The 21,718-nt window shown below is 42.8% G+C and overlaps 1 protein-coding gene across 50 annotated transcripts in view; it reads left to right on the top strand.

Moving 5' to 3' along the window:
* The first annotated feature begins 2,744 nt into the window (after positions 1–2,744).
* Positions 2,745–21,718, top strand: part of LOC106995512 (argininosuccinate lyase-like) — a 101,277-nt gene continuing 82,303 nt past the window's right edge. For all 50 annotated transcript variants that reach the window (XR_013415296.1, XR_013415305.1, XR_013415297.1 and 47 more), the window contains exons 1-2: positions 2,745–3,041; positions 17,796–17,957. The gene's annotated coding sequence lies outside the window, so the exon portion shown is untranslated. The remainder of the gene's footprint in view (positions 3,042–17,795; positions 17,958–21,718) is intronic.

Genomic DNA, 21,718 nt, shown 5'->3' with positions numbered 1-21,718 from the left:
AAGGGGCCGCCTGTAGTGGTTCATGCCTGTAACCCCAGCATTTTGAGAGGCCGAGGCAGGTGGATCACCTCGGGTTAGGAGTTCGAGACCAGCCTGGCCAACATGGTGAAACCTCGTCTCTGCTAAAAATACAAAAATTAGCTGGGCATGGTGGTGCACACCTGTAATCCCAACTACTGGGGAGGCGGAGGCAGGAGAACCACTTGAATCTGGGAGGTGGATATTGCAGTGAGCTAAGATTGTGCAACTACACTCCAGCCTGAGTGACAGAGTGAGACTCCATCTCAAAAAATAAATAAATAAAAAGAACAAAAAAAGAATGAATAAGTATCAAGGAAGGAAGATTTTGTGATTTGCCATCTTTACATGGAAATCCTGCTTAACATTGACATTTTCTATTTGATGGTATTTCTATAATAAGAAATTGAAACTGAGCTAATTGAAAGAGAATGAGTTTGGGCACGGTGACTCATGCCTCGAATTCTAGCACTTTGGGAGGCTGAAGGGGTAGGATCATGTGAGGGTAACATTTCGAGACCAGCCTGGGCAACGTACAGAGAACCCTGTCTCTGCAAAAATAACATTTAAAAACTGAACCAGGTGTGCCAGGTGCAGTGGCTCATGCCTGTAATCCCAGCACTTTGGGAGGTTGAGGCTGGTGGATCACCTGAGGTCAGGAGTTCAAGACCAGTCAGGCCAACATAGTGAAACCCCATCCCTACTTAAAATACAAAAATTAGCCAGTGTGATGGCGAATGCCTGTATTTCCAGCTACTTGGGAGGCTGAGACAGGAGAATTGCTTGAACCTGGGAGGCAGAATTTGTAGTGAGCTGAGATCAGGCCATTGCACTCCAGCCTGGATAGCAAGAGAAAAACTTCATCAGATGTGGTGGCACGAACCTGTAGTGCCAGTTCTCAGGAGGCTGAGAGGGGAGAATCACTTGAGCCCAGGAGATAGAGGCTGCAGTGAGCCATGGTTGCTCCACTGCACTCCAGCCTGAGGGACAGAACTAGACCTTATAGCAAAAAACAAAAAACAAAATAATCAAATGAAAAAAACCAGGCACGGTGGCTCAAGCCTGTAATTCCAGGACTTTGGGAGGCCAAGGCGGGTGAATCACCTGAGGTAAGGAGTTCAAGTCCAGCCTGGCCAACATGGTGAAACACTGGATGTCTCCAGCCCACAGCCAGAGAGAACCTGAGGCCTGCCAGCAGCCACGGAAGGGGGTTTGAAAGAGGATTCTGAAGCCTTGAGAGAGCTGCAGCCCTGGCTGACAGCTCGATTGTATCCTGGTGAGAGCCTGAGCCAGAGGACACAGCTAACCTCACCCAGATTCCTAGCCCATGGAAACTGTGAGAAAAAAAAAAGTTTATTGTTTATTAAGCTGCTGAATTGGGAGCAATTTTTACCCAACAAGAGATAACGATTACAAGGATATTGCTTATTACTCAAAATCACTATATAAAGCCCCTGAAAAATTGAAAGCTGCAACCAGGGAAACACTGAAAATCTCCAAGAACACTGTGTTTCTTCTTGAAGACAGTGAGAAAGCATATACATTTGTTTCCCTTTTAGTTTTGGCCACCAGGAAGCTCAGAGCCAAATTTACGACGCAATTTTAATAATTTTGTAAGCCCCTATAGCCTGCTTATCTGTGTTCTGATTCCTGGCCTTTCATTTTATTCTGACTTTTGGTTTTCTTTGTCCTGATTGTATTAGCTCATCTTTATATTTTTCTATATGATTTGAATTATGGCAAACCACCTCAAATTCAGCTTATAGAGAAGCAAGGCATTCGTAAGTTGTTGTTGTTGTTGAGTCTTTCACTCTATCACCCAGACTGGAGTGTAGTGGCACGATCTCTGCCTCCTGGGTTGCAGCAATTCTCATGCCTCAGCCTCCCGAGTAGCTGGGATTACAGGCGCCCACCACTACACTCGGCTTTTTTTTTTTTTTTTTTTAATTCGAGATGGGGGTTTCACTATGTAGACCAGGCTGGTCTCGAACTCCTGACCTCAAGTGATCCACCTGCCTCGGCCTCCCAAAGCGTTGGGATTACAGGCTGTGAGCCACCCCGCCAGCCCATAAATCATTTTGTAAAAACAGTTTTTTAATTCAAAACATACTTTTGCACATTATAAAAAAAAGTTTTGCACAGGTTGAACACAGAGTGCCCAGAGTTGGTAGTGGGAAGATGAGGTCATAGGAGTGTGGCTCTAAATTTCCGAGCATTGCCAGGGTTGATTTGGATTGGGTCAGAAATATCAACTGATAACGACGAAAAAGGGAAAAAGGATGACAATCCAGAGGGAGGGGCCGAGGCCTCCCCCAGTCACCCACAGTAGCATCCTTGCAATGTGTTCCTTGCACCGGTCCCCTAAGTCCCTCCCGCGCTAGCCGCCCGGTCCCGCCCGGCCCCGCCCCTCCTGGGCCCTGCCCCTCCAGACCCCGCCCTTCTCCGCCCCGCCCCTCTCTCGCCCGGGCCCCACCCCTTCCCGGGCCCCACTCCTGGAGCGCACCTTTCCCGCGCCCGCCTCAGTCTTTGCGGGCCATCCGGCCTCCCGGCTGTTGCGTGCTCCGCCCCCTCCCTCCGCGACGGCGCTCGCCTTCCCCGCCCCGCAGGCCTCACTTGGTTCAGGGCGGTTGGCCGCACGCCTGTCGGGGCGGGGCTGGAATGGGCGACCGAGCCAATGGGGCGCGGCGGCGGCGGCGGTGGCTGTTGCGGTGGCTGTTGCGGTGGCTGTTGCGGTGGCTGTTGCGGTGGCGGCTGTGTGGGACCCAGACGGGCTGAGATGGAGGCAGAGGGAGGCGGAGGAAGGCGGCGTCGGCGGCAGCGGCGGAGGGAGGAAGGTGGCGGCGCCCGTCCTGCTGAGAGTGTCGGTGCGGCGGTGGGAGAGAGTAACCGACATGCAGTGTGCCTCGCCCCCGGGATCCTGCTCTCCATCTGCGCCTACCATGTGGAGCTGGAGAAGAAGCGGGACCACGGGCCCTCTGCGACCTGGGACCGTGGATGAAGTGCTCCGCTGCGCTTGCCTCCAGGTAGCCGGCGTTGGGGAGTGGGGCCGGGAGCGGCCGAGCGGGGCGAGCGCGGAGGCCGAGGCCGGGGAGCGCGCGGCTGGAGCTCGGGACTGGAGGCCGCGGGGACCGGGCCGCGCGGGGGACTGACGTGGTCGGGCCGGGCGGGGGGCCACCCGAGCCCAGGTCGCGAGGAGGAGGTGGCGGTGCCGCGAGGCAGCCAGGGAGGAATGAGGTGGCAGAGTGCAGCCGGGAGGCCGGGGCAGAAGGGGAGCGGTCGGGCGGGCTGGGGCCGGGCTGGGCAGGAGCGCGAGGGGTCTGCGGAGGTTGGGTCTCGGCCGGCTTGACAGGTTTCCTGGTTCTCGGGAGGCGGCCGGGGGTGTGGGACCCTGTCCGCCGCACCCGCGAGACCAGCGGCCACCTCTTGTCCCCACCATCGCTGCAGCCGATGCTCTGGGGCGGGCTCCGACCCGAGGAGGGTTGCATTTCCCACTGTCTTAGTGATGCTGGGTCAGGTGTTTCCGTGGTCAGGCCTCTTTGTACTCCAGCGCTGGTGAGAATTTGCAGACTTACTGGGACGGTGACATTTGCGGATAAACACGAATTTGACCCTATTCTGGAAGAAGTTTCCGGCACTTAACATATCTGATTTCTTGGATTCCCCCTCGTATATTTCAGTGTGCCAGGAAGGGGGAAATGGTCTGAGTTTGAGTCTGGTTTAAGCTTCATTGGAGTAAAGGACAAGTATGTTATGTTTATGGCGGTGTTTTAGGCATTGGGATGACTTTTAAACATTGTTGCTTATTAATATAATAGGATACCCATAACGGATTAAAAACACACGCTTTGCTATACTGGAGCTATTGGTTTGGTTACTGATCATTTTAGTTTTTTTTTTTTAATGTTGTAATTGGTTTGTCTGTTAGGTTTTATTTTAATGCATTAAATTTCCCTAGGCAAATTACTTTGAAAAAGGGGGGAATTTACATTTTAAAAGAGGCTGCTTTTTTTTCTTTTATGGGGTGATTAAAAACATAACAAAAGGGGGGCAGAGCAAGATGGCCGAATAGGAGCAGCTCCAGTCTCCAACTCCCAGCGCGAGCAACACAGAAGACCGGTGATTTCTGCATTTTCAACTGAGGTACTGGGTTCATCTCACTGGGGAGTGCCGGATGATCGGTGCTGGTCAGCTGCTGCAGCCCGACCAGCGAGAGCTGAAGCAGGGCGAGGCATTGCCTCACCTGGGAAGCGCAAGGGGGAAGGGAGTCCCTTTTCCTAGCCAGGGGAACTGAGACACACAACACCTGGAAAATCGGGTAACTTCCACCCCAATACTGTGCTTTAAGGAAACGGGCACACCAGGAGATTATATCCCACACCTGGCCGGGAGGGTCCCACACCCACGGAGCCTCCCTCATTGCTAGCACAGCAGTCTGTGATCTACAGGCAAGGCAGCAGCGAGGCTGGGGGAGGGGCGCCCGCCATTGCTGAGGCTTAAGTAGGTAAACAAAGCTGCTGGGAAGCTCGAAGTGGGTGGAGCTCACAGCAGCTCAAGGAAACCTGCCTGTCTCTGTAGACTCCACCTCTGGGGACAGGGCACAGTAAACTAAACAAATGCAGCCGAAACCTCTGCAGACGCAAACGACTCTGTCTGACAGCTTTGAAGAGAGCAGTGGATCTCCCAACACGGAGGTTGAAATCTGAGAAGGGACAGACTCCCTGCTCAAGTGGGTCCCTGACCCCTGAGTAGCCTAACTGGGAGACATCCCCCACTAGGGGCAGTCTGACACCCCACACCTCACAGGGAGGAGTACACCCCTGAGAGGAAGCTTCCAAAGCAAGAATCAGACAGGTACACTCGCTGTTCAGAAATATTCTATCTTCTGCAGCCTCTGCTGCTGATACCCAGGCAAACAGGGTCTGGAGTGGACCTCAAGCAATCTCCAACAGACCTACAGCTGAGGGTCCTGACTGTTAGAAGGAAAACTATCAAACAGGAAGGACACCTACACCAAAACCCCATCAGTACATCACCATCATCAAAGACCAGAGGCAGATAAAACCACAAAGATGGGGAAAAAGCAGGACAGAAAAGCTGGAAATTCAAAAAATAAGAGCGCATCTCCCCCGGCAAAGGAGCGCAGCTCATCGCCAGCAACGGATCAAAGCTGGACGGAGAATGACTTTGACGAGATGAGAGAAGAAGGCTTCAGTCCATCAAATTTCTCAGAGCTAAAAGAGGAATTACGTACCCAGCGCAAAGAAACTAAAAATCTTGAAAAAAAAGTGGAAGAATTGATGGCTAGAGTAATTAATGCAGAGAAGGTCATAAACGAAATGAAAGAGATGAAAACCATGACACGAGAAATATGTGACAAATGCACAAGCTTCAGTAACCGACTCGATCAACTGGAAGAAAGAGTATCAGCGATTGAGGATCAAATGAATGAAATGAAGCGAGAAGAGAAACCAAAAGAAAAAAGAAGAAAAAGAAATGAACAAAGCCTGCAAGAAGTATGGGATTATGTAAAAAGACCAAATCTACGTCTGATTGGGGTGCCTGAAAGTGAGGGGGAAAATGGAACCAAGTTGGAAAACACTCTTCAGGATATCATCCAGGAGAACTTCCCCAACCTAGTAGGGCAGGCCAACATTCAAATCCAGGAAATACAGAGAACGCCACAAAGATACTCCTCGAGAAGAGCAACTCCAAGACACATAATTGCCAGATTCACCAAAGTTGAAATGAAGGAAAAAATCTTAAGGGCAGCCAGAGAGAAAGGTCGGGTTACCCACAAAGGGAAGCCCATCAGACTAACAGCAGATCTCTCAGCAGAAACTCTACAAGCCAGAAGAGAGTGGGGGCCAATATTCAACATTCTTAAAGAAAAGAATTTTAAACCCAGAATTTCATATCCAGCCAAACTAAGTTTCATAAGTGAAGGAGAAATAAAATCCTTTACAGATAAGCAAATGCTTAGAGATTTTGTCACCACTAGGCCTGCCTTACAAGAGACCCTGAAGGAAGCACTAAACATGGAAAGGAACAACCGGTACCAGCCATTGCAAAAACATGCCAAAATGTAAAGACCATGGAGGCTAGGAAGAAACTGCATCAACTAACAAGCAAAATAACCAGTTAATATCATAATGGCAGGATCAAGTTCACACATAACAATATTAACCTTAAATGTAAATGGACTAAATGCTCCAATTAAAAGACACAGACTGGCAAACTGGATAAAGAGTCAAGACCCATCAGTCTGCTGTATTCAGGAGACCCATCTCACACGCAGAGACATACATAGGCTCAAAATAAAGGGATGGAGGAAGATTTACCAAGCAAATGGAGAACAAAAAAAAGCAGGGGTTGCAATCCTAGTCTCTGATAAAACAGACTTTAAACCATCAAAGATCAAAAGAGACAAAGAAGGCCATTACATAATGGTAAAGGGATCAATTCAACAGGAAGAGCTAACTATCCTAAATATATATGCACCCAATACAGGAGCACCCAGATTCATAAAGCAAGTCCTTAGAGACTTACAAAGAGACTTAGACTCCCATACAATAATAATGGGAGACTTCAACACTCCACTGTCAACATTAGACAGATCAACGAGACAGAAAGTTAACAAGGATATCCAGGAATTGAACTCATCTCTGCAGCAAGCAGACCTAATAGACATCTATAGAACTCTCCACCCCAAATCAACAGAATATACATTCTTCTCAGCACCACATCATACTTACTCCAAAATTGACCACGTAATTGGAAGTAAAGCACTCCTCAGCAAATGTACAAGAACAGAAATTATAACAAACTGTCTGTCAGACCACAGTGCAATCAAACTAGAACTCAGGACTAAGAAACTCAATCAAAACCGCTCAACTACATGGAAACTGAACAACCTGCTCCTGAATGACTACTGGGTACATAACGAAATGAAGGCAGAAATAAAGATGTTCTTTGAAACCAATGAGAACAAAGATAAAACATACCAGAATCTCTGGGACACATTTAAAGCAGTGTGTAGAGGGAAATTTATAGCACTAAATGCCCACAAGAGAAAGCAGGAAAGATCTAAAATTGACACTCTAACATCGCAGTTAAAAGAACTAGAGAAGCAAGAGCAAACACATTCGAAAGCTAGCAGAAGGTAAGAAATAACTAAGATCAGAGCAGAACTGAAGGAGATACAGACACAAAAAACCCTCCAAAAAATCAATGAATCCAGGAGTTGGTTTTTTGAAAAGATCATCAAAATTGACAGATCACTAGCCAGACTAATAAAGAAGAAAAGAGAGAAGAATCAAATTGACGCAATTAAAAATGATAAAGGGGATATCACCACCGACCCCACAGAAATACAAACTACCATCAGAGAATACTATAAACACCTCTACGCAAATAAACTGGAAAATCTAGAAGAAATGGATAATTTCCTGGACACTTACACTCTTCCAAGACTAAACCAGGAAGAAGTTGAATCCCTGAATAGACCAATAGCAGGCTCTGAAATTGAGGCAACAATTAATAGCCTACCAACCAAAAAAAGTCCAGGACCAGATGGATTCACAGCTGAATTCTACCAGAGGTACAAGGAGGAGTTGGTACCATTCCTTCTGAAACTATTCCAATCAATAGAAAAAGAGGGAATCCTCCCTAACTCATTTTATGAGGCAAACATCATCCTGATACCAAAGCCTGGCAGAGACACAACAAAAAAAAGAGAATTTTAGACCAATATCCCTGATGAATATGGATGCAAAAATCCTCAATAAAATACTGGCAAACCGGATTCAGCAACACATCAAAAAGCTTATCCACCATGATCAAGTGGGCTTCATCCCTGGGATGCAAGGCTGGTTCAACATTCGCAAATCAATAAACATAATCCAGCATATAAACAGAACCAAAGACAAGAACCACATGATTATCTCAATAGATGCAGAAAAGGCTTTTGACAAAATTCAACAGCCCTTCATGCTAAAAACGCTCAATAAATTCGGTATTGATGGAACGTACCTCAAAATAATAAGAGCTATTTATGACAAACCCACAGCCAATATCATACTGAATGGGCAAAAACTGGAAAAATTCCCTTTGAAAACTGGCACAAGACAGGGATGCCCTCTCTCACCACTCCTATTCAACATAGTGTTGGAAGTTCTGGCTAGGGCAATCAGGCAAGAGAAAGAAATCAAGGGTATTCAGTTAGGAAAAGAAGAAGTCAAATTGTCCCTGTTTGCAGATGACATGATTGTATATTTAGAAAACCCCATTGTCTCAGCCCAAAATCTCCTTAAGCTGATAAGCAACTTCAGCAAAGTCTCAGGATACAAAATTAATGTGCAAAAATCACAAGCATTCTTATACACCAGTAACAGACAAACAGAGAGCCAAATCAGGAATGAACTTCCATTCACAATTGCTTCAAAGAGAATAAAATACCTAGGAATCCAACTTACAAGGGATGTAAAGGACCTCTTCAAGGAGAACTACAAACCACTGCTCAGTGAAATAAAAGAGGACACAAACAAATGGAAGAACATACCATGCTCATGGATAGGAAGAATCAATATCGTGAAAATGGCCATATTGCCCAAGGTAATTTATAGATTCAATGCCATCCCCATCAAGCTACCAATGAGTTTCTTCACAGAATTGGAAAAAACTGCTTTAAAGTTCATATGGAACCAAAAAAGAGCCCGCATCTCCAAGACAATCCTAAGTCAAAAGAACAAAACTGGAGGCATCACGCTACCTGACTTCAAACTATACTACAAGGCTACAGTAACCAAAACAGCATGGTACTGGTACCAAAACAGAGATATAGACCAATGGAACAGAACAGAGTCCTAAGAAATAATACCACACATCTACAGCCATTTGATCTTTGACAAACCTGAGAGAAACAAGAAATGGGGAAAGGATTCCCTATTTAATAAATGATGCTGGGAAAATTGGCTAGCCATAAGTAGAAAGCTGAAACTGGATCCTTTCCTTACTCCTTATACGAAAATTAATTCAAGATGGATTAGAGACTTAAATGTTAGAGCTAATACCATAAAAATCCTAGAGGAAAACCTAGGTAGTACCATTCAGGACATAGGCATGGGCAAAGATTTCATGTCTAAAACACCAAAAGCAACGGCAGCAAAAGCCAAAATTGACAAATGGGATCTCATTAAACTAAAGAGCTTCTGCACAGCAAAAGACACTACCATCAGAGTGAACAGGCAACCTACAGAATGGGAGAAAATTTTTGCAATCTACTCATCTGACAAAGGGCTAATATCCAGAACCTACAAAGAACTCAAACAAATTTACAAGAAAAAAACAAACAACCCCATCAGAAAGTGGGCAAAGGATATGAACAGACATTTCTCAAAAGAAGACATTCATATAGCCAACAGACACATGAAAAAATGCTCATCATCACTGGCCATCAGAGAAATGCAAATCAAAACCACAGTGAGATACCATCTCACACCAGTTAGAATGGCAATCATTAAAAAGTCAGGAAACAACAGGTGCTGGAGAGGATGTGGAGAAATAGGAACACTTATACACTGTTGGTGGGATTGTAAACTAGTTCAACCATTATGGAAAACAGTATGGCGATTCCTCAAGGATCAAGAACTAGAAGTACCATATGACCCAGCCATCCCATTACTGGGTATATACCCAAAGGATTATAAATTATGCTGCTATAAAGACACATGCACACGTATGTTTATTGCAGCACTATTCACAATAGCAAAGACTTGGAATCAACCCAAATGTCCATCAGTGACAGATTGGATTAAGAAAATGTGGCACATATACACCATGGAATACTATGCAGCCATAAAAAAGGATGAGTTTGAGTCCTTTGTAGGGACTTGGATGCAGCTGGAATCCATCATTCTTAGCAAACTGTCACAAGAACAGAAAACCAAACACCGCATGTTCTCACTCATAGGTGGGAACTGAACAATGAGATCACTTGGACTCAGGAAGGGGAACATCACACACCGGGGCCTATCATGGGGAGGGGGGAGGGGGGAGGGATTGCATTGGGAGTTATACCTGATGTAAATGACGAGTTGATGGGTGCAGCACACCAACATGGCACAAGTATACATATGTAACAAACCTGCACGTTATGCACATGTACCCTACAACTTAAAGTATAATAATAATAAATAAATTAAAAAAAAAAACATAACAAAAGTCGAAGGAATGATTTCAAAATTGGTAGGTTAGGATTTTTATAGAGACTATGTCTGATATTTAGATGTTTGTTAACAGTAGTCACATTTGAGCGATTTCTTCCCCTCCTGTTGATTGGTAAATTGGTATGTATCAGAAATGTATAGCTCACTAGTTTATTTCGACTCACATATTGTTGATTACATAACAAGGTAGCATTGGTGTCTTGTTATTGGTTACAAACTTTAGGGAGCTGATCTTTCCACTTAGCTTTTTTCATAGACCAGATACTCTCTCGTTTGCTCTTAAACAAAAATCGTGTCGCTTTTTACAGGGGAAATAATTATCATAGGGCCAAATGAAACATTTTAAAAATGCATTTAAAATGTAGGTATCAGGTTACAGGGGAAAATACACGGATGTGACAAAAAGCTCACATTTGTTGTTGGTTATTTAGACCAAGGTTAATAGGCTGATTAGACTCTCAGATACTCTTTGAGAACCATTGAGTGTCTTTTATGCAAATATTTTTATGTTATTTCCACTGTCAGAAAGGACTTTTAAACTTGTAAGTACCTTCCACCCAAAGTTAGTTGAATGAATAAATACATAAGAAAAACATGTAGCAACACATTTCAAGTATTTAAGAAACAAGAAGAGCTAAAAATAACTTTTGATCCTAGTTTAATATGGAATTTAAGCAGAATTTTTACCAATTTTTGATTTTTTTTTCAAACAAGTAGTCTATATTAGATGGACCTTTTAACATTGGGGCATGGAAAGAATACTTTACTGTATGCTTAAGTTGTTTTATTTTTTGAGAGGGAGTCTTGCTCTTGTCGCCCAGGCTGGAGTGCAATGGCGTGATCTTGGCTCGCTGCAAACCTCCGCCTCCAGGATTCAAGCGATTCTCCTGCCTCAGCCTCCCAAATAGCTGGGATTACAGACTCCCGCCATCATGCCAGGCTAATTTTTGTATATTTAGTATAGAGGGGGTTTCTCCATGTTGGCCAGGCTGGTCTCAAACTCCTGACTTTGGTTGATCTGCCTGCCTCGGCCTCCCAAAGTGTGGGGTTACCACGGTGAGCCACTGTGCCCGGCCTTAAGAATTTTAAGTTCTTAAAATTGCCGTTTCTTGGCTGGGCACGGTGGCTCACGCCACAATCCCTGCCCTCTGGGAGGCTGAGGCAGGCGGATCAACTGAGGTCAGGAGTTTGAGACAGGCCTGGCCAACATAGTGAAACCCCATCTCTACTAAAAAATACAAAAATTAGCCGGGCGTGGTGGCCCATGTCTGTAGTCCCAGCTTCTCGGTAGGCTAAGGCAGGAGAATATCTTGAACCCAGGAGGCAGAGGTTGCAGTGAGCCGGGATCGCGCCATTGCACTGCAGCCTGGGCGACAAGAGTGACTCCATCTCAAAAAATAAAAAATAAATAAAAAAAAATAAGAATGAACTTTTCTTTAAAAAAGAGAGTTTCGAACCATTTAATAAGCATACACTCTAAGTATTCTCATAGTTATATATCCTGCAAGAGCTCTGTGTTTGTGCACCATAAAACATCAAGTAGTATATTAAAAGTATATATAAGTACATGTAAGACTAAAGGTAACTGGATCTCTTCATAGTTTTCAATGTGAATTTAATATGTTGTGACTGAAAGTGATGTTTCGTTGTATAGCTGTGGACCTAAAATAGTTTAACTTAGATGCTTGCTAAAGGAGGACGGGTAAAAATAAGATACGCTAATAAGAAGAGTAAATAACTTATTTGCCAGCTATACAGTGAAATTATTTTAAGAAATTTGTTCAATTTGATGAGCCTGTTTATAAACTACTTGCAAAAATCAAGTAGTTTATAAACTAATGATTTCATAAATGAATTTACAAATCAACTTGTTTTTCAAGTAGTTTATAAACAGGCTGATCAAAATCACATGTGTGTATATACATATATAATCACATATATTTGTACATGTATAGACTCATTTTCTTTTGGAAGTTGGTAGACAAAATATTGAAAGTTTTTATTTTGTCAACCTGAAAGAGACTTTAGATGAAAGCTGATTATTGGAGACCTCAAGTTAGTTTATTATGATAGTGATTGCCATGTAGCAGTACTATTCCAAATGTGACTGTTTTAGGAAAAGACAGTTTGAGCCCAGAGGAAAGTTAACAGATGAAAAAGATTTCGAAGAAAGTAATCTTCGAGGATCCAGAGTCAGCACGTGGTTTTGGATTGCTTAAACTCACTTTATTCTCACTTCACAGTCCCTAAATGTCTTAACCCAAACAGAATAAGGTAGAGATTAATGAGAGAATCTTGAGGGGCATCTGTGTTTTAAGTAAAGTCCTCTATTATTCTGGGGAGGCATAATGATGGGAAGTTCCATACTTTTAGATTTCTAAAGAAATATTTTCCCCAAATTAGGAGGCTACAATAGAAATGCTGATTTTTTAATTCTACCAGGTACAGCCAATAAAAAGAGTAACACACCACTATCTCCTATCACCATCATTTCATTTAACAAGAGGATATTTCCATTCAATTTGAAAGAACAGAATCTCTCAGAATAAAAGATCTTTAAATGGGGAATCATTTAGCTCTATGGAAAAGTTTACTTTCAGACCAGCCTGGCCAACATGCTGAAAGCCCGTCTCTAGTAAAAATACAAAATTATCTGAGCGTGGTGGCATACACCTGTAATCCCAGCTACTCCAGAGGCTGAGGCAGGAGAATCACTGAAACCCTGGAGGCCGAAGTTGCGGTAAGCTGAGATCGCACCATTGCACGCCACCCTGCGTGACACAGCGAGACTCGGTCTCAAAAAAAAAAAAAAAAATTTACTTTCATGTTCTTACTATTTCCCATAAATCATTGAAAACTCTGCTGCAAACCTGCACCAGCCTGCCAGCTAACATTAAGTTAGCACTCCCTGCCCCCTTGGTTTGGTACACTGCGCTCAAATCTAAGGAATCTGTGTGGGCTTCCAGCCCTCCCAGTTCTTAGACTTGTAGCCTTATCTTCATGATGCCTCAGTTTCTTATCTTAATTAGGGATTTTAACATCTACTTAGGGCCTGGTGCAGTGGTTCACACCCATAATCCCAGCACTTTGGGAGGCTGACACCTGGCAGACCTCTTGAGCTTAGGTTTCAGACCAGCCTGGGCAACAGGGCAAAACCCTGCCTGTGCAAAAAATACAAAAGTTAACCAGGCATGGTGGCGCATGCCTGTATTTCCAGCTTCTTGGGAGGCTGAGGTGTGAGGATCACTTGAGTGTGGGAGGCCGAGGTCCATAGTGAGCCGTGATGGTGCCACTGCACTCCTGCCTGGTTGGTAGAGAGAGACCCTGTCTCAAAAAAGAAACAAATAAACCAAAAGAACCTACTTTGCTAGATGAGTGTTAGGATGAAAAGTGATACATGTATGTTCCTGAAGTAAAGTTTGTCCTCAGTTGTAGCTGTCACCATCGATTGGAGATGTTCTTTTTTTTTCAGTGTTTGATAATAAGTGCCTTTAAGTATAATAAGTTTCTTGTATATACTTGTTTATATATTTGGATATTAATTGTTTTAATGTAGCATATTGCTGACATAAAGACGTGTTCATTTAAAACAATTTTGAAGTTGTTTTTGAAGAGAAAGTAATATGCGGAATTTTTTTTTTTTTTAGATGGAATCTTGCTCTGTCACCCAGGCTGGAGTGCAATGGTGCGATCTCAGTTCACCTCAACCTCTGCCTCGTGCATTCAAGTGATTCTCCCATCTCAGCCTCCCGAGTAGCTGGGATTTCAGGCACCTGCCACTATGCTTGGGTAAGTTTTGTATTTTCAGTGGAGACAGGGTCTCGCCATGTTGGCCAGGCTGGTCTTGAACTCCCGACCTCAGGTGATCCACCTGCCTCAGCCTCCCAAAGTGCTGAGATTACAAGCGGCATCCACTGTGCCCGGTTTTAATATGCAAAATATTCTATGTAAGTATTTCCTGTATATTAGACTCCCTCTACGAAGGGTTTCTATGTAAGCATAGTACAAATGATCTGGAAAGGCTCATAGACTTGGCAAATCTATGTTTCTTAAAACTATAAAAATAGTCCGGTTGTCCTATGGTATATGTATAGGACATATACTATAGGGGATTGGTTCCAGGACCCCTGTTTTTACCAAAATCCTGGCATAGTCAAGCCCCCACTGTGGGCCCTGCAGAACCTGGGTATATGAATAGTTGGGCCTCCATATATGCAGGTTTCATTCTGCATTTGGTTGAAAAAGATCCACATGTAAGTGGGCCCACACAGCTTAAACCCGTGTTGTTCAAGGGTGTACTGCATTTGAAAATCAAGTCCACAAAAAACTTGCCATGTTTTACAAAATGTTGAATTTTACTACCTCCCCCATATCAAAATGTTGGATTATTACCTCTCCTGTATCTTAAAGTGCAATCTATTTACTACCCCATTGAGATAATGAGACTTTTAGAATTAGAATAGAACCTTGAGCCGGACATGTTGGTTCACACCTGTAATCCCAGCTGATGTGGGTGGGTCACTTGAGTTTAGGAGTTTGAGACCAGCCTGGCCAACACAGTGAAACCCTCTCTCTACTAAAATTGCAAAAAAATTAGCTGGGTATGGTCGTGGGTGCCTGTAATCCCAGCTACTCAGGAGGCTGAGGCAGGAGAATCACTTGAGCCTAGGAGACAGAGGTTGCAGCGAGCTGAGATCACACCACTACACTCTAGCCTGGGCAACAAGAGCCTTAAAATAAAAAAGCCGGGTATGGTGGCAGGCACCTGTAATGCCAGACAGGAAAATCACTTGAACCTGGGAGGAAGAGGCTGCAGTTAGCCAAGATTGCGCCATTGGACTCTAGCCTGGGCAACAAGAGAAAACTCCATCTCCAGAAAAAAGAACGTAGAAGTATTTACTGCTCCTTGCTTTGTCTGAGATTCACAGGTTAAGTGACTTGCCCAACACAGGTTGTTGTTATCTTGGGCAGGATATCTTGGACAAATTGAGACTTGACACCTGGCTTCCAGAGTCCCCTTTGCACCCTACTGCCTGAGCCTGGAAGTTCTAGATGAGTTTGAACAACATAGTAAGGCCCTGTCTCTACAAAAAATAGCCAGGCATGGTAGCATGTACTTGTAGTTCTAGCTACTCAGGAGGCTGAGGTGGGAGGATCGCTTCAGCCTGGGAGGTTGAGGCTGCAGTGAGTTGTGATCACGCTACTGCACTGCAGAGAGGGCCACAGAGCAAGACCCTCTCTCTCTCAAAAAAAAGAAAGGGTTAAAAGTATGTCTTCTTTTTAAAAAATAGAAGGCCAGTATAGATATAACAGAAATTGTCATATTGTCAGATTCTTTTCTGTACTCAGCCCTAACAAAACATGCTGTCTTCAACTTTACTTAGTTGAAGACAACTTTAGTTGAAGACAGAAAAGTTTCTAATTTGGGTTCCCTTTATCCAAGGAGTCTCCACTTTTGCTGTGTATTGTTCAAACTGAAAAGAGACTTTGTATTTAATCTCAGATGTCATTAAGTACTTGAAATAAATTAGATTTCTAGTTAAATTAAGAGCTGCTTCAGGTTCTTAATTAGTAGTACATTCAATAGTCAGGAATACACACCGTTGTTGTTGAGACGGAGTTTCGCTCTTGTTGCCCAGGCTGGAGTGCAGTGGCATGAACAAGGCTCACAGCAGCCTCGACCTTTCAGGCTCAAGGGATCCTCCCACCTCAGCCTGAAGTTTCTGGGACCACAGGTGTGTGGCCACACGCCTGGCTCATTTTTAGTTTTTTGTAGAGACGGGGGTCTTGCCATATTATCTGGATGGGTCCGGAACTCCTGGGCTCAAGTAATCTGCTGGCCTCAGCCTTCTAAAGTGCTGGGATTAAAGGCATGAGCCACCGTGCCCTGCTTGTCTTCTTTTTCGAGTTGGTCAGTTCTCCTTGCAATGAATGCCTTTCCCCTTAAATTTGAAAACCTGAGGAATTACTGACATAGAAAATTTCCATTTCTTTCTCTCTCTCTCTCTTTTTTTTTTTCCTGAGATGGAGTCTCACTCTGTCACCCAGGCTGAAGTGCAGTGGCTCGATCTCAGCTCACTGCCACCTCGGCCTCCTGGGTTCAAGCGATTCTCCTTCCTCAGTCTTCCGAGTAGCTGGGACTACAGGTGCCCACCACCATGCCCAGCTAATTTTTGTATTTTTTAGTAGAAACAGGGTTTTCACCATATTGGCCAGGCTGATCTCGAACTCCTGACCTCAGGTGATCCACCCGCCTCAGCCTCCCAAAGTGCTGGGATTATAGACTATCAGCCACCGCGCCCGGCCTGTCCATGGATTTTTTAAAAAATGTGCTTTGAGCAATCTAAAACGAAAGCAGTCTGCCTAAAATTTATATTCATATATTTTTACTATATTACAGATATTGATTTTGTGGAGCTATGATTTCATAAGATATTTTAACAGTAATGAAACATTTTATAATTTTGTATATTGTTATTTTCTAAAAAGTTTAGTTATTTAAGTGCAAATACAAAGGACAGGAGTGTTCATATTGAAGCACTAGGAGAAGACTGTGGGTAAAAATTCAACCTCAAATATGCAAATATTTAACTTCCTATGTGGAAATAATGTCGTTTTACAAAAGAAAAATGAACATATTTGTTTGCAAGGTGTTCTTATACACACACACACACATATACACACACACACACGTGCGCACCTTTAGAAATGGTAACCAGGCCGGGTGCAGCGGCTCACGCCCGTAATCCTAGCACTTTGGGAGGCCAAGGTGGGTGGATCACCTGAGGTTAGGAGTTTGAGACCAGCCTGGCCAACATTGTGAAACCCTGTCTCTACTAAAAATACAGAAATCAGCTGGGTGTGGTGGCATGCGCCTGTAATCCCAGCTACTCGGGAGGCTGAGACAGGAAATTGCTTGAACCTGGGAGGCGGAGGTTGCAGTGAGCCTAGATTGCACCATTCTACTCCAGCCTGGGCCACAGAGCAAGATTCTATCTCAAAAAAAAAAAAAAAAAAAAAAAAAAAAAAAAAGAATATGGTAACCAATCTATATTCTTTTTAGGTGATCTTTGAAAAACAAAAGCAAAGCAAATCTATCTGCAAACACATCTAGGTGGGGCAAGAGTGTGTGAAAATGGGACATTAATTAAGACTGATTGATGGAATAAGTGATGTAGAAAGCAGACAAAGTCCCTTCCACAATTTTGATGAAAGTTCTTTCAATTTGTCTCGTCACTCAGCTTAATAAGAAATAAAATCGAAAATAATTTACATTGTCCTACTATTTACATTTTACTAACTCCGTATCTGTAGAGGTATAAGGGATTTTTAGAAGAGAAACAAGGTTGAGACTTTTAAATGTGAATTTGGATAAAAGATGAATCTTCAAAAGTATTGATAATTTTGGAAAATAATTTTTAAGAAAGGCATGACAGCCAGTGATTATCTAGTTAGGCAATTTGTTGCCAGGGATTGTGAAGCTTTACTATAAAAACTGTAGGATGAACAATGAATCCTTGATGCTGAGATTTTATTTGTCTTCTTTTTTAATAGGTGGACATTATACCACTGATTACCAAAGCAGACACAATTTCTAAACATGATTTACAGATGTTTAAGAGTAAGATAATGAGTGAATTGATTAGCAGTGGCATCCAGATATATCAGCTCCCAACAGATGAAGAAACTGCTGCTCAAGCAAACTCCTCAATTAATGTAAGTTTCAGTAACAATATCTGACAAAGAGGCTATAAATGAGTGTTTATTTTATCCAGAATCTAGTGTGAGAATTTTTACATTTTCTTCATTTTGAAAAGTGTCTGCTGAGAATTGATTCTTTGTAAGCAGATTTATTTAGATTTAATTCAAACACCGTGTTCCTCAAGGATACTGGCCTATAATTTTCTTCTTGGAAGTATATTTTCTTGCTTTGATATCAAGGGGATGCTGCCTCATAAAATGACTCTGAAGGTGTTACCTCTTTTTTCTATTTTTTCAAAGAATTTGAGGATGTTTTATATTAAAATTTCTTTGAGTGTTTGGTAGAATTTACCCATGAAGTAATCTGGTCCTACGCTATATTTTGGAGTTTTGAACAATTACTTCTTTAGGTTCTCTATTTGTTATTGGTCTCTTTAAGCTCTCTATTTATTCTCCATTCAGTCTTGGTAGGTTATATGTTTCTAGTCATTTCACCATTTCTTCCAAGTTGTCAAATTGGTTGATTTATAATTGTTCATGATAGTCCCTTATAATTCTGTTTATTTCTGTAAGAAATAAATTTCTGTAATAAGTTGTAATATCTTCTCTTTCATTTCTTATTTTATTAACATGTTCTCTATTTTTGCCCTTAGTCAAAGTAAGGGCTTTGATTTTGATTTTTTTTCCCCAAAATCAACTCTTAGCTTAATTGATTAATGTTTTTGTTTTCTTTTTTGAGACAGAGTCTCACTCTGTTGCCCAGGCTGTAGTGCAGTGGCACAATCTTGGCTCACTGTAACCTACATCTCCCGGATTCAAGCGATTCTCCTGCTTCAGCCTCCTGAGTAGCTGGGATTACAGGAGCATACCACCACGCCTGGCTAATTTTTGTATTTTTAGTTCAGACAGGGTTTCACCATGTTGGCTGGGCTGGTCTCGAACTCCTGGCCTCAAGAGATCTCCTAGAATTACAGGCGTGAGCCACCGTGCCTGGCCAATTAAAACTTTTTAAATTCTCTATTTCATTTATTTATGCTCTAATCTTTATTATTTCTTTCCTTCTGCGAATTTTTTTTTTTTTTTTTTTGGTGTAAGGTTAGGTTGTTTATTTGAGATCTTTTTGGTTTTTTTTGAGACAGAGGCTCCCTCTGTCGCCCAGGCTGGAGTGCAGTGATGCAATCTTGGCTCACTGCAATCTCCACCTGCCAGGTTCAAGCAATTCTCCTCCCTCAGCCTCCCGAGTAGCTGGGACTACAGGCATGTACCACCATACCCAGCTAATTTTTTTTGTGTTTTTGGTAGAGACGGTGTTTCACCATGTTAGCCAGGCTGGTCTTGAACTCCTGACCTCAGGCAATCCACCTGCCTCGGCCTCCCAAAGTGCTGGAATTACAGGCATGAGCCACCATGCACAGGCGAGATCTTTTTTTAAGAGATGTAGGTGTTTACTACTATAAACTTCTTTTGTTTTTTATTTTAGATTCAGAGGGTGTAAGTGCGTATTTGTCAAATAGATATATTGCATAATGGTGAGGTTTGGCTTCTAGTGTAACTATCCTGAGATAGTAAACTTTGTACCCAACAGATCTTTTTTTTTTTTTTTTTGAGACATGGTCTCACTCTGTTGTCCCAGCTGGTGTGTAGTGCCGTGATCACATCTCATTACCAGTAGATAATTTTTTGACCATCAACCTCCTTCCAATCTCTGCCTTTTGGAGTCTTGTTATCTGTTGTTTCCATCTTTATGTCCTTGTGTACTCATTGTTTAACTCCTGCTTATGAGAACATGTGGTACTTGATTTTCTGTTTCTGAGTGATTTCACTTAGGATTATGGCCCCCAACTCCATCCATGTTACTGCACAGAGCATGATTTCTTTTTTTTTATGGCTGCATAGTATTTCATGGTGTAGATGCACTACATTAAAAAATTCCAGTCAACTGTTAATGGACATTTAGGTTAATTCCATGACTTTACTATTATAAGTAGGAATGTAATACACATATGAGTGAAAGTGACTTTTGTATATAAGGTTTACTTTCAGGTAGATGCCTAGTATAATCACTGGGTCGAATGGTAGCTCTATTTTTAGTGCTTTGAGAAATCTCTATATTGTTTTTCATAGAGTTTGTGCTAATTTATGGTCCCACCAACAGTGAATAAGCATTCATTATTCTCTGCATCCACACCAACATCTGTTGTGTTTGCAGTAATAGCCATTCTGACTATGTAAGATGATATTGTGTGTGCGTGTGTGTGTGTGTGTGTGTTTGAGTGTTTGAGAGAGTCTCGCTCTGTCACTCAGGCTGGAGTGCAGTGAAATGATTTCAGCTCATTGCAACCTCCGCCTCCTGGGTTCAAGCGATTCTCCTGCCTCAGCTTCCGGGGTAGCTGGGATTACAGGTGCTCACAACCAAGCCCAGCTAATTTTTGTGTTTTTAGTAGAGTTGGGGTTTAACCTTATTGGTCAGGCTGTTCTGAAACTCCTGACCTCAGGTGATCCACTCGCCTTGGCCTCCCAAAGTGCTGGGATTACAGGTGTGAACCACTGTGCCCAGCCTTTATTGTGGCTTTAATTTGCATTTCTCTGATGATTGGTGATGTTGAGCAAGTTTTCATATGTTTGGTGGCCACTTGTATGTCTTCTTTTGAGAAATGTCTGTTCATATCCTTTGTGGTCTTTTTATTTTTATTTTTTTATTTTTTATTTTTTTGAGACGGAGTCTCACGCTGTTGCCCAGGCTGGAGTGCAGTGGCGCGATCTCGGCTCACTGCAAGCTCCGCCTCCCGGGTTCCCGCCATTCTCCTGCCTCAGCCTCCTGAGTAGCTGGGACTACAGGCGCCCGCCACCGTGCCCGGCTAATTTTTTGTATTTTTAGTAGAGACGGGGTTTCACTGTGGTCTGGATTTCCTGACCTTGTGATCCGCCCGCCTCGGCCTCCCAAAGTGCTGGGATTACAGGCTTGAGCCACCGCGCCCGGCCCCTTTGTGGTCTTTTTAATGGGGTTGTTTATTCTTGGCTGTTGTTGAGTTGTTTGTGTTCTTTGTAGATTCTGTGTATTAGTCCTTTTTCAGATGCAAAGTTTGCAAATATTTTGTTTCTATTGTGTAGATTGTCTGTTTACTCTGTTGATCATTTCTTTTGCTGCGCTCTTTAGTTTCAGTCCCATTTGTGTATATTTGGTTTTGTTGCATATGCTTTTCAGGACTAATTTATGAATTATTTGCCTAGGCCAATATCTAGAAGAGTTTTTCCTACATTTTCTTCTAGGATTTTTATAGCATCTGGTGTTTCATTTAAGTCATTAATGCATCTTGGGTTAAAGTTTGCATATGGTAAGAGATGGGGATTCAGTTTCATTCTTCTGCCTATGGGTAGCCAATTTTCCCAGCACGATTTATTAAATAGAATGCCCTTTCCCCATTGTTTATTTTTGCCAACTTTGTCAAAGATCACTTGTATGTAGGCATGTGGCTTTATTACTGGTTCTTTATTCTCTTTTCTTTCACAATTTTTTTCTCCCTTTTTTAGCTGTATCCTTCCTAGCAACGGACTGTTTATTCTGTTCTATTAATCAGTCCGTTTTTGTACCAATGCCATACTGGTTTATTTAGTATTGCATTATAGTATAATTTGAAGTCAGACACATGGTGCCTCTGGCTTAGTTCTTTTTGCTTAGGATTACTTTGGCTATTTAGATGCATTTTTGGTTCCATATGATATTTAGGATCATTTTTTTCTAATCCTGTAAAAAATGTTATTGGTAATTTGATAGG

The sequence above is a fragment of the Macaca mulatta genome, chromosome 3 (assembly GCF_049350105.2).
Source record: "Macaca mulatta isolate MMU2019108-1 chromosome 3, T2T-MMU8v2.0, whole genome shotgun sequence".
Classification (NCBI taxonomy): domain Eukaryota; kingdom Metazoa; phylum Chordata; class Mammalia; order Primates; family Cercopithecidae; genus Macaca; species Macaca mulatta.
The sequence above is the reverse complement of the archived record's forward strand: the minus strand, read 5'-3'. Positions and strand labels throughout refer to the sequence as shown.